This window comes from Marmota flaviventris, chromosome 5, assembly GCF_047511675.1.
Source record: "Marmota flaviventris isolate mMarFla1 chromosome 5, mMarFla1.hap1, whole genome shotgun sequence".
In the NCBI taxonomy this organism is placed as follows: Eukaryota; Metazoa; Chordata; class Mammalia; order Rodentia; family Sciuridae; genus Marmota; species Marmota flaviventris.
In genome coordinates, this window is record NC_092502.1 from 56841302 (window position 1) to 56854754 (window position 13453).

A 13453-nucleotide genomic window follows, 5' to 3' on the forward strand; every position below is an offset into this window, starting at 1 on the left:
AACCTATTTTTAAAACAATAACTGTGCATAATAGATAATTTCCCCAACCAATGTGGCTCACTGCATTGAAGCTCTTTCCACCAGAGCTTCTGAATTCTGATCAGGGTCTAATAGCTGTCGCAAGCAGGAAAATGTTGTGTGAGAAGTAAAAATGGCATTTTAATTTGCCAGCTGCTGAAAGCCAGACTAGGAGTCTCCAGGAAACTAGTATGTCAGCTGACCAAACCCTGGGAGTCTATGGAGAGGTTGACGGCTTGCCCTGACTCAGGGAACCCACGGCAACGACATAGGCATCTCAAGGGACTATTGGCAGCCTCCACAGCAAGCACTAGAGTTTTATCCACAAAGACTAGTATTAAATAATAATAACTATATATATATATATATATATATATATATATATATATATATATATAATGTATATATATAGAATTTAGTTATTAGCAAGTCCTGAGCTTAAACAAAGAAGTCAGTTGCCTTGGGACTATAATCTAAACCCTGAGGGACCCAAAGAGGAAAGAGCATGGTCAAAGTCAAGTGGCCCAGAAAGAAACTTGCTTATGGTTCATGGCTCACATCAGCTACTGGGAGGGCACTAATTCTCATTCAGAGTCACAGAAACCATTTAATTGTAAATGAATTGACATACCTAAAATGGACCTGGCACTTTGAAATATGTGACCCTTTCACAGCAAAATGGGAAAGAAGAAAAAACATATTTGTTTTCTGCCTCATTTTTTCAAGAAGCTGAGTATGTAGCACAAATGTGCAATTAGTTGTGGGTCAACATTGTTATGAGACCTGCCCTTAATTCCAAGGTTAGATATTCTTTCCCTATATCTGCCTTCTCACCCTTTCCCAATGTGAAAGAGTTGTGAAGGTGTCATTTTGACCACATATTCTTTCAATCAAATAGAAGAAATGAGAAAAAGCTCAATATTACTATACAGGACTTATCAATAAACTAGAAAACAACTCAGGCTTAACATCAAGTGTCAGTGAGTAGTGTCAGCTTAAACACTTTTGTGAACATGAATATATGCTTTCTAAGAATATTTTTCAGATGAGTATATTTATAGGTATAATCTCTAATTGCATTAAAAATGATAAATAGCAGAATAGCACATTTATTTCAGGGCTATTTTATGTACTTATTTATTGCCATGATTGGACATGTCTTTCCTATGACTGCACACTGTATCTGCTTATTAGTCTTGGTGGTGAAGAAGAATTACTGTACTTTGGTGTTAGGAAAAGATCTTTGAAATGATGAGGAAGGTTACAGGAAAGCCTATGAAGTGTTTATTTTGATATTTGTCTCATTTTAAAAGGCTGTGACTAGAACTTCATACCTGTCTAATAAGCATTCATGTAACATTTTTATGTTTGCTGAATGATTTACAATCCCCTATTAGTCTTTATAATCACCCTTTGAGGGTGGGTCAGTATTACTGCCTACAGTTTACATATGAGGAAATTTAAGACACAAAGGGATTATGTGATTTGTACAAGGTCACCCAGCATACAAGCCTAGATAATAAAAGATGACTGCAAAGCTCTTTCCAAATAAAAAGTGCTTATAAATGTTAGGTGGTATTAGTGGGTATGATCCTAGGATGGGTAAAACATTCTCCAGGAGTAAGGTCTCATATATACTCTATAAGATTAATTTTTTTAACCGCACAGTGACTTTTGAAATAGTTATTCTTGAACCTGGCTATATATGAGAAATGTCTGCAAAGTTTTTAGAACATGAGAGTACCTGGGCCTTAATGCAGCCCACAAAATCATAATCTGGGTAATGGGGCCTAGATCATCTGTGCCTTAAAAAGCTCCATGGAGGATTCTGATCCTCAGTCAGAATCAAGAGCCACTACTCTAGACTACAGTAATAACCCTGGTTAGGCCAAGAGCAACTACAAACATGGTTTTGGGTTATTTCTGGGTCCACTTTAAAGTTTTAATTCTGAGTATCTTGTATTTATTTATAATCCACATAGTAAGAACCTATAGTACATGCCCATTCACCCATCTGTCAAACATGGTTGAATACCTGCTATGTGGAGATTTCAGAGTAAAAATAATGATCTTTGCCACAAGGAGTTTATAATCAAGTGGCAAAACCAACCAACCAACCAAATACATATTAAATTATAATCAAAATGTAAAACCAAAGTGTTAGGCATTATTTATGTAAGTGGAAACAACTCAAATGTTCATCAACTAATAAATGAATAAATGTGGTAAAACCATGCAATGAACAACTATGCAACAATAAAATGGAATGAAGCACTCATACATATGCTACAATTGGATGAACCTTAAAATCATTATGCTAAGTGAAAGAAACCAGTCACAAAGGGCGGGCCACATATTATGTGATTCCACTTTTATTAAATGTCCTGAACAGGGACATCTACAGAGAAAGAAAATAGATTAGAGGTTGCTGGGGGCTGGATAAGTTTGAAAGAAAATGGGGAGTGACTTTTAAAGTAACTGGTTTCTTTTTGGGGTGATGAAAATGTTCAAAATTAATTGTAATAATTGCATAGCTCTGCTGACTATACTAAGAATTGTTAAGTCGTGCACTTCAAATGAGTAAATCATTTTGTCTGGGAATTATGTCTCTCAATAAGATAGATAGATAGATAGATAGATAGATAAACAGATCTAACTATACAAACTTGGAGGAAGGAGTCACTAATTAATTTGAATTTTTTAAAAAAGTGGCATAAAATTTCCTGAAGGAACTAGCCTTTGAGCTGAGTCAAAAAAGTGATTTTTTTTTTTTAAGGTGCCCAGGGTGGAAGGAGAAAAGTCATGCTCAAAGACATAGTCAGTGATGGTGCCTTCATGCAAGGGCAAATTATCTGGAATAGAGATACAGTTTAGGATACATAAAGGATGCAGTAAATGGGGTTAGATGTAGGACTTTTACTGCTGAAGGTTGTTTTTCATTTTTGTAGGCATGGAATGCCTTAAGTGATTATGAATGGCCTGATCAGGAAGGGTAATTAGAGATGGTCATGAGGTAGATAGAAGAGGGTATGGAAGGGCAGTGAGCAAGAAAGACCACTTAGGAAGCAAGGCTATTGAAATGTGTAGGTGAGAGATAATGAAGCCTCAAGTATGACAATAGCAGTGAGGATACAAACAGGAGACAGAAAACAGTTAAGAAGTAGAATCATAGAACATTGATAATGGAGAGGAGGCGAGAAAATACAGGGTATATATAACCCAGTTTGAGACCACATAATGGCTTAGGTCCTTTTTTGATTTGCTATTTAGTATCCTAACACAGCCAGGCATGATGGCACACACCTATTATCTCAGTAGCTTGGTAGACTGAGGCAGGAGGATTTCAAGTTTGAGGCCAGCCTTAGCAACTTAGCCAGACCCTGTCTCAAAATAAAAAATAAAAATGACTGGGGATGTAGCTCAGTGGTAAAGCACTCCTGGATTCTACCTCTGGTACAAACACACACACACCTCATAATGCAAATACTATTATTTAAATGACATCTAACAGCCAGATCATAGCTCTTTAATATCTTGTTGACAAGGATTTGATTACAGAGAGCCTTAGTTTCTTAACAAAGGAATGTGTATTGTGAATCAAGGGTGGACTGAAGAGGGAAATACTATCCTATCATTCTGTGAGTACTCTCATAGCAGAGCCTCCCTTGTTGGAGATGAAACATTAATTTATGGCCTTTTCTAAACAACTAAGTATTTACCTCTTGCTCAGACAGCTTCCCTAGAAACACTTCCTTTGGTGTGAGCAACTTGGATTTACTGCCAGGGCAACACCTCCTATCCAACGCCCACACTGCCTCTTGGCTTGGTCCTCACCAGCAGGTGTTCATAAATAGCATTTTGTTTTGATTCTAAAAAGAGTACAGGCTTTGAAAAGTATAGGTTGATTGTATCATACATTTTAACTTTCACTTACAAGTGTTCTGATAGGTAAGATCTGAAACCATGGAATCTCAAGGATGAGGGAGACAAAGACGCCTTTTCTCTTAATCATGTAAGGTCACACCTATGTTTCCCATTAGAAGGAGGGGCAGCCAGACCCTGGGCAAGGTCAAAATAGAAATAGCCTCTTCCAGGGCACAGTAGTATACTCCCTGAGGATCTGTTAAGGCCTCCTTTGTGAGCTTTGGAAAGTGTTGCAATGACACTGCCTGCTGCTAGCAGAATTTGAGAACAGTGTCCCTGGCAAGTGCCTTATAGGAGTTTACCAAGCAGATAACACCATTTAGAGCACCACTTACTGAGATGTGCTTATCTGTGCCTGTCAGTAAATAATGACTATGACATGGTTCAATCACAGTTGTTAGTGGAGCTAATTACAATAGTCTCAAGTGGGAAAAAGCCCAGTAGCCACCTTCAAGGAACTTGCATCACAGGCTTAAACAGGGTAAGCAGTGAAAACCCACCTGTTGGGGGAACTTTAAACATTACTCTGCAACTCTGAACATGGATTCATCTCCTTCCACAGTTGGTGAGGGATCAGGTTTAAAGAGAACCACCAAAGGGAGAAGGAAAGGGATGCTTAAAGCCAGAATGGTAAATGTTTTTGATTAAATAAGAGCACAAATGGTTATTTATTTTCCCTTGGGCTGTCTTTGACTCAATGCATGACCTTGTAAATTTCATTTCACCTTGCTGAGCTTCACTGTTTTCATCTCACAATTAAGGATAATAATGCCAACTGTCTTATATCATGGGATTGCTGAAAGAGTAAAATAAAAAATTATATTTAAAAATAGAGATGGGGAAAATAGAAAACGTATATACAATTTTGTGTAGTATAACTGTCATTTCTTTTTTATTACACCTTTTACTTAAACATAATGACAAATAATAACAAAAACACTGGTACTATAGTAGAATTTCAAACTTAATTTTCAGATACTTCTGAATAGTTTCATGGTTTGGCCATTGCTATAGTTTGGGTCTGAAATGTCCTCCAAATGCATGTGTTAAAGGTTTCCTCACCAGCCCATGACACTATTGGGAGGTGTAGAAACTTGAAGAAGTAGGGCCTATGCTGGGAAGGATATTGACCAAATTATATTGTTAAATTGTGTGCAGGTACAAACGTTTAACAATGAATCCCACTATTATGTATGATTATAATGCACCCCCAACAAAAAAAGAGATGGGGCCTAGTGACAGGAAGTTAGGGTATGGGGGGTGGTCAGGCTCCTGGAGGAGCCATTGATAGTTCAGCCTGTCCCTGTCTTTCTTTGTTCCCTAACTGTCATGAAGCAAGCAGCTTCCTCTGCCATGATGTGTGACCTTGTTACAGGACCAAAAGCAATAGGGCCAAGCAACCATGGATTGAAACCTCTAAAACTGTGAGCCAAAATAAACATTTCCTCTTTGAAGTTAATTATCTCAGGTATTTGTTACAGTAATGAAAAGCTGGACTCACCTTCAGATTTGCCTTCCCTCCCCAGTTTGTTCTGAGCACCTATTCAAGTATAAACTTATTTCCAGTGTGAGGGATGAGGGAAGCCCAGAGGAATCTGAAAAGGCCAAGCCCCTGTATTCATCTAGTTTCCTGTCATTTTATCTCCTGCTGTAGCTCACATCGTGAAGATTTTATCTCTCTTTTCTGTAGGACACTTGATTTGGAAGAATGTTGGCCCTTGAATAAGCATTCCCATCATCAAATTGGGACTTAAGAGGATACCTCTAAAACAATTAAAAAGAATCTGTAACCATGTGTGCTGAACATGTCTTAATCTGGGTCTATAACTACATTCTTGTTCCTGCTGAAAATTACAGTACACTTCTAACCAAGCAAGGCACGTCCACTTATCTGATGCTGCTGTCAGTGATAGAAAAGGATCATATTATGGATTTGGCAGGGAGGAAAAGGAAGATTTATTTCCAAGGCTTGAAGATTTATCTTTTCCAGATATGCAAAAACCAGTCACAGCATTAAAAAAATATCAATGAAAAGTGATCATGTTTTGTGAAGAGAAGGAACCATTCTTGACTTCAAAATAAATGAAGATTTATAAGGATCCCAAATCCATGGTTTTAAAAAAAAGTGATTTAATAATAGCATGCTAGGGGGACTACCAGATCCTTAACTGCCCCCTTACAGTGAGGCAATGTCTCCATTTAAATGAACATTTATGTTGATTGTTTAAATTTCCCCCTTTCTCTTTTCTCCTCCCACCATTTAGTTTTTTCAACGTTCAGCATAGCTAAAAAGTCTAAGTAGGGAATTGCACATAATTACAGGCTCTGCACCAGTGGCAAAGTGATGTTTCTTCCTAAGTATTTGTAATCATCTGTTCTACTCTTCCTTCCTTCTCTGGACAATTTAGTTAGAACGTCAGCAGTGTCCTTTATTCTCTTGAAGTCATCATTGGGTTTCACTATGGGGGCAGTTAATAAAACATATAAAGAAGTACAATATTATGTTTTCCATAAATAGAAAAACACCACAATATATGAATAGAGTTAAAGGGGGACATATCTAAATTAAGTTTATCCACTAAAGTTATTTGGTAAGTTGAGGAGATTTGAAAGACTAAATCGAAGGTCATGACCACCCTGAATGTGTCAGCCTGCACCTGCCAGCTGAGCGGTTGTCTTGTGCTGTTAGGTGAGGATTCAGTGGCATCCTCTGCCCTGGCAACCTTTTCTTTATTACTGACTTAGAGAAATCTGACATTGCTAAAACCCTTAACTTGAATATGCTTCACAGAGCAGGATTCTTGCCAAATTCACAGCTCTTGTTAGTTTGCAAGACAAGCTACCATGCTGAACAAGAGACTGATACTAGAAGCCAGCAATCACAATGGGAATAAATCCCACGATCTGTGGTTTCTAAATGTCTTAATCTACACGGATCTTGAGAGTGATACGGGTTTAATTTTGAGAATAATTTTACAAAGAAAATACAGGGGGACATGGAGTTAAATTCCCAAATTTCATTCCTCTGGCAGTTCTTTCCTAACTTCCAAAGTCTTTTTATTCACCAGGTTATGAATCAATGCCCATTTTCTCTTCTTAGCATTAAATTCATAACCAAGAACATATATCAGTACCTCATTTACATAGTCAAGAAAAGCTGCCTTGGATAAAGGAGATTCCAGTTGTCACTTAACATAGTCCCATAATATTGTACATTTAAACCCATTTTTGAGGGAAGTGTTTTCCAAACATCGTTTTCCTTTCTCCTGTCTCAGTGACCTTGTCATGAAGACTTGGGATGGTTGCAGGGCCTTCTGTGCAGTGCAATCCTGCACCTAGGCTGTCATGATTTCTGAGGGGAGTCAGGTCCTATTGGTGCATTGCAAGGAGCACAGTGAAGTCACAGGCTCAACTTGCCTGTATCTCCTGTCCTCTCTACTTTTTGGTGATCCCAATCATTAAGAAAAGTTGTAATTGATAGTAAATTTTCTATCAGGAATAGTTCAAATAAAGTATTTCAACTCGAGGAAGGGATGCTTTTGACTGTCAGTATGAGTCTATGGCGGGATTTCTTCTTATTGCCTCTAATTTATTGGCTGGAACTGCTCCTATATGCTGATATTCTCTATATTTTCTATAATTATGTTTCCCTTTTCCTGAAGATTTATACCTTCTAGGTTTTAAAATTTAGACATTTAGCTTTGGAGTCATTTTTTAAAAAAAATTTTTGAGAGGAGTGGTAAAATGCAAAAATTTAGTGCCTAAACCAAATTTATCCCATGAGGTCATTCTGTTATCTTTGCCTCTGTGGTCAGCATGGATTTCTGTCATATCCTGAAGGTTATAATATATAAAACTTCCTAGCAGATGGATACCTTCTAAATCTTTCACTTATCAACCTACTACAATTTTCTTTCAGTCTCTTTCTCTTCTTCCTACCAAAATTGTTCTAAGGTCAACATTTTTTATTAGTTTCCTATTGTTGCTGTATCAATTATCATAAACTTGATAGCTTAAAATAATATAAATTTATTTTCTTATAGTTCTGTAGGGTTCACCTCAAGAGCCTTAACTGCAAAGTTCCCTTTGCATATAAATAATATTCACAGGTTCTGGGGATTAGAACCTGAATATCTTTGGGGGCTATTATTCAGCCTATAGCAGACTGATTTCTTAGTTTCAAACCCAGTGTCTTTTCCGTCCCTATCCTAACTCCTTGGATATTTGAGGCTTTCAGTTACTCTAGGAAAAGCGTCTCCCCCGATTTTCAAGATACAGTTATTTTCTATTGATGTGATATCTTTGTCTCTACTTCTAGAATGTAGGTCTCTGAGAGTAGGAACTCTGGCTATCTTTTTTATTGCTCTATTCCTAGTGCACTGAGTGTGCCTGCTACTATCAAATCACCAAAGTCATCATCTAATAGAAATTGGATGAGCTTCTCTCATTTTCAGTTCCATCATATCTCACTCTCTTTTTCCTTCACTGGAAACTTCCTCTGTTCCCATGGGTCAAGATTAGTATTCCCCCGGGCTTAGTGCTAGCCTGCTTTTTTCTCCTAATATGCTAGGTGGATACAGTTCCAGTTAAATTCTGTAGGCTCTCATACATGCACTCAAGCCCAAACCTGTTTTGCATTTCCAACTTTTATCTTTGCCTGGATGTCCCACAGCATGGCAAATTCACTATGTCTTATCTTTCATATCCACCAAGCACAACCAAAACCAAATTTTCTTTCTCTAATTCTCTATCAGTGAGCAAGTACTAGGTTTTACCCAATAGCCAGAGCAAGAAGAGTGGGAGTCATCCCAGACTTTCTATTTCCTCCACCACCATCCTCTCCTCAGTCCAGTCTATGAACTTCTGTCAAACTCAGATTTAAAAACTACTTATAGTTCTGTCTAACTTCTTGGTTCAAATCCTCATTATTTCCATGGATAGGATATAAGTGAACTTACCACTCTGTTCTCAACTTCTCTCGAATATGTTAGAATGACACACTCAAAATTTTGGATGTATACCAGGTTACTGATTGTTGCCTGCCCGGCTTCCAGTCTCTGATGAATGGGCAGTGATTATGTTCTGCATCCTTCATTATCTTGGCACTCATAGCCAACTGGGCCAGGAATTGGCATTTGTCCCAATTCTTCCATAGGTTTGGTCAGCCAATCTATAACTTGGATGACTGATTGTTAAATAGAAGCTGAGTAAAATTTTCCTTTTGGAATTTTTGAATAGAGAAGCTGAGAGAAGCTAGTCTGAAGCTGTTCAGACCACTGTTTTGCTAAAAACAAAGTTCAGGCATGAGCAGGCTGCAGTTATGGGGATGTGGATATTGTGTGAGCGGGGGAGCTGGAAGCCCAGAGAGAACAGGATAAGAAAGAAGTTGTGAAAAGGATGTCTCAGTGTCTGATGGTTCTTTAGCTGTACTTTCTGAAGCCTAATCACATTGTGTTTTCTACTTCACATGTTCATAAGATTGTTGCGCAATTAAAACAAAATATAACCAAAAGCTCTAGTCTGAGTGAACCCCTATTTCCTGCAATAAACTAACAATTATATGTTCCAGTAAGCCCTTATAATGTTATGATGAGACATCTGGAAGAAAGAAGCAATGTGATGATGCTAAGGGCAGCAAAATGAAGTCCCAAACTCACTGTTTATTCCAGTTCTTAAAGCATTAGCTTAAGGGGGAAGAAAGAAAGGTTAATAATGAGTTTCTGATGTGAAACTTAATCTTTATGTAAGAACAAATTGATCCCTTGTAAACATAATTTCAGAAAGGGAAAATAGTCTCAGCTACAAATACCACACGCAAATTACTGCAGTAACTGATATAACATTTTTCTAATATTTGTTAATAGTGGGATAATCAAACTACCTTTTAGATGCCATGATTTGAGATACTTGTCTTTCCTTTTGCCAGTGATGGGGACTAGAGGAAATGCTGAAGATCTCCAGGATTCTTAGTCACATCACCATATTCCTTTCTCAAATAAGTAAATTTATTGAAGATTAATAGGTTAAAAAGAATATTAGGCATATTTAATCAATATTCTGAATATGAGATACTATCAGAAAGCATCTTTACTTAGGTCTCTCATTATCTCTATAAATTTATTCAGATTATTTTTTTTTTCCTGTTTAGAATGTTTTTTTAGAAACCCAGTCAATGTCAGGACTCTTCAGAATTCTTATGCAACAGAAGGTCCCACAGTCACTTCCAACCATGTTTAGTGCATCTGATTTCATGTCATAATAAAAACTTAGGACTTGATTGAAAATTAAGTCTTAACAGTTTCCCCATGAGAAGCCATGTGCAAGTGCAAAGCTGAGGAAGAGGAAGGTCCTTCTCTGCTTGCTCCTGGAAACTTTTGATCCTTCCAGGGTAGGATGGGAGAAGGAAAGAGAAATGGGAAGCGGTGGGAATATTCTTATCTGAACACTGGAGCTATAAGCTGTCTTCCTCTTTCCTGGACCTGTTAAATGTTTAAAGAAGATCATATTTTGTATAGGTTGTTGTGGTTTTTGGGAGATTGCAGCCATTGCTAGTGGTGTCTTGCCCATTGTTCCCTTTGTGCAAATGTGTTCCAGTGAAGCAAACTTCTCAGCCCAGTTACCTGGTGTTTCCCTTCTGCTTCTCCTCTTCTGAGGCCTGCCTGCACTGAAGGAGCCCTCCCTCATGGTTGGCCCACATACAATCCAGGAGGAAACCCCCCTCCCCCCACTACACACACACACACACACACTCTTCCCCTGGACAATCTTGAAGCAATAACAGCTGCCTGAACTATACTGAAGATGCTTGCTAGCCCACTTTTTGTGTGATTGCTCAAGATAAAGTCAGACCACTGTGTTTTCTACCCAGGGACATACATCCAGCTTTCTGATGAGACCCACTTATATCCCTCTGTCTTGGTGTGAGGTGACTCCCAACCTTTCACTTTGGTGGGAACTGAGAGCACATATTTCTTTACACAAATTAAAAACCCTCTCAATATCCTTTCCCCAATCTCTAACACTCCTTGAGGAGACACAGTGTTTCCTGGAAAGTATCACACATTATTTCTTGGTGCTTTAACCAATACTTTAGTTTGAACATCCTGTAAGAAAATATGTGAATGGCAGAATTTTATTGTTTGGAATGAAGTACTACTCTACTTTTTGTCTCTGTATTTCCTATACACTGTAACCACATGGTTACACTCAGAAAAGTAGTGCCCAAGAAGAACAAACCTCCAGCTAGCTCTGCTTTTTGAATGGATTCTTCCCCTCTTCCCTGAGGAGACAAACTATTAGGACTTTCCCAAGGGGGGCCCAAGAGAAGGATCAGAAACCCTAGGACCCAGGGTCCACATAATTCTCACCCTGCCTGGAGAAGGCTGTAAAGAACACAGATTACCTAGTCTCACATGTGAGGGACCTTGTTTATGGTGCCTTCTGATTCTACTGAGTGGATAACTGTCCTGCAGAGCTACTACAGGGTACTGTTGCACTCAGTGTGCTAAATGATTGAAAGAAGGACTGCAATAGATGGGGCTAGAGAACTCAGCTATCCACAGGAATCAGGAACTGGGAGGGCTGACTCTGGTTGAAGGCAGGAAGCAATGGCAGATCTGCTGGGAAAAAAGCATAGTAGCTCAGGTCTTCACAATGCAGAGCCCAATTCATCTTGCAGTTTCCTCTTCCTAACTCCCTTCTCCTTCATTTCTGTCATAAAAAGCCACTTCCCATTTCCTGACTGTGCCATGCCCTTCCACACCTCCAGAGTTTACCTATGTTCCTCCCTCAGGATGGAAGACACTCCCTACTTTCCCTACACCAGAGCCTCCTACAAAGCTTCTGTACAGCTATCAAGACTCAGCTGAAGTCTAATTTCCTGTGAAGCTTTCTTGCTACTTTCCTAATCCACTGTACCATTTTCCATGTGTCAGTTTCAGCCCTCACTGCACTATGTTGCTGTGCTTTATCAATTTGTTTCTCCCTGCTTCAGACAGTGAGTGCCTCAAACACAAGGAAGGGCTGTGCCTTTTTCACTGCTGCTCTCACCACCCAACACTGTACTTCAATGTTGTAAGGACATGTTACACAGAAAATTACCATACGTTTATTAGCTTACAGCTTCTGTGGATCAAAAGTCTAGGCATGTGGCTGGATTCTCTGATTAGAGCCTCACTAAGCTGAAATTAAGACATTGGCCATGGCAGTAGTTCCCATCTGGCACTCAGGGTTCTCTTCTAAGCTTATTGATTACTGACAGAATTCACTGTCTCAAAACTGTAGGACTGATATCCCCATTTTCCTATTGGCTGTTGTTCAAGAACTACTCAGTTCCTAGAGGCCACCCACAGTTTCTTGCCATGGGGCCCCACTAGGCAGTAATGGATGTTTGCTTGTTTTCAGGTTAGCTGGAGCACATTCTATTTTCCTCTTTGAAACCACCTGGCCAGCACTCTCTGCTTCTAAAAGTTCACCTAACTAGATCAGGCCCACCCAGGATAATTTTCCTTTCACCATATAATGTAACATAATCACAGCAGAAATATTTCCACCCACACTTAAAGGGAAGGGAATTATATAAGAGCAAGGTCACTAGGGTCCTTAGAATTCTGCCTACTACAGAGCTCAACAAATATTTATAATCTCTAAATGTGTTCCACAAACTTGTAAATTATAAACATCTCTATTTAAGATTTTTTTTTTCTATTGTCACTTTGGAGGACTTAAATTGTTTGCAAATTTATGTTGGATCCAGAGTGGTTAGGGATGCTGTATTGAAATAACACAACGAGACCCCTGCAGAGAGTTCAGCTGGTATTCAGGACTATGAGGCAAGACCCAGCCCACCAGCTAACTGGCTGGGTGACCAATCTTAGGCTAAGTCTTTGATGAATTTTAGGTTCCTCCTCATGTATAAAATGAAGACAACATCTAAGATTTGTTAGCTCCAGTATTCTATAATTTCTAAGACTAAATCATAGTGATCAAATTAAAATCTAGTGGTCGATAATGTCCAAATTTATCCAACTAGTTCATGAAAGAATTTCATTACAGATGGAATTGCAGTGATGTGATTTTAAAAGAAAAAGGGAAGTTTTGTTTTTATGTGAATTCATTCCTAGATTGGCTGGATTTGACAAAATGTAAATACAGGTATAAAACTCCACTTTTAATTCTTTATATAGAATGGTGAAGGAGTATTTTGTTTTTAAATGACTTTTCTATTCAGTTATGATTAGAAGTGAATTTTCCCTAATATATTAAAAAGTGACAAAACTCCTGTCTTTTAAGTTGAATTAACTTAATTGATGATAACTGAATAACTATCAAAGGCAGTTCTCAATATTACAGATCAATTCTCTGAGTATGTGCAAAGCATGCTAGGTTCTTCTATACATTTTGGGGTTTTAAGTCTTTCTTTTGTCTCTATGAAATGACGTCTCTTTGGCTAGTATAATTATTCTTTTCTACCCAACAAAAATGAACTCTAAATTTAAACAGGTATTATTAA

General features: G+C 38.3%; 1 protein-coding gene across 1 annotated transcript in view; it reads right to left on the minus strand.

Moving 5' to 3' along the window:
- Marchf3 (membrane associated ring-CH-type finger 3) overlaps positions 1–13453 on the minus strand; it is a 178164-nt gene that overhangs the window by 163357 nt on the left and 1354 nt on the right. The window lies entirely within an intron of this gene.